Here is a 328-nt window from a genome sequence, read left to right as displayed (position 1 = left end):
CGACACAGCCACTGCCAGCAGCTCCAAGAGGGCCCCGCCGCTGGCCAAGGCTGAGCCCATCAGTGATGGTGATAGCACCTCTGGGGAACAGAGTTAAGAAGAGGAAAAAAAACCTGGGCAACTGCAGCCAAAGAGAAGAGTGAGGTTATGTGAGAGGAGCATCTCTGCAGACCCGAAGGTCAGTGCAGAAGGAGGGGCAGGAGGTGCTCCAGGCACCAAGCAGAGATTCCCTGGCAGCCCATGGAAGTCCATGCCGGAGCAGATCTCCACCTGCAGCCCAGGCAGGACCCCACACCAGAGCAGGGGGATGCTTGAAGCTTGTGACGGC

This window comes from Phaethon lepturus, unplaced genomic scaffold (assembly GCF_000687285.1).
Source record: "Phaethon lepturus isolate BGI_N335 unplaced genomic scaffold, ASM68728v1 scaffold5828, whole genome shotgun sequence".
In the NCBI taxonomy this organism is placed as follows: Eukaryota; Metazoa; Chordata; class Aves; order Phaethontiformes; family Phaethontidae; genus Phaethon; species Phaethon lepturus.
The sequence above is the reverse complement of the archived record's forward strand: the minus strand, read 5'-3'. Positions refer to the sequence as shown.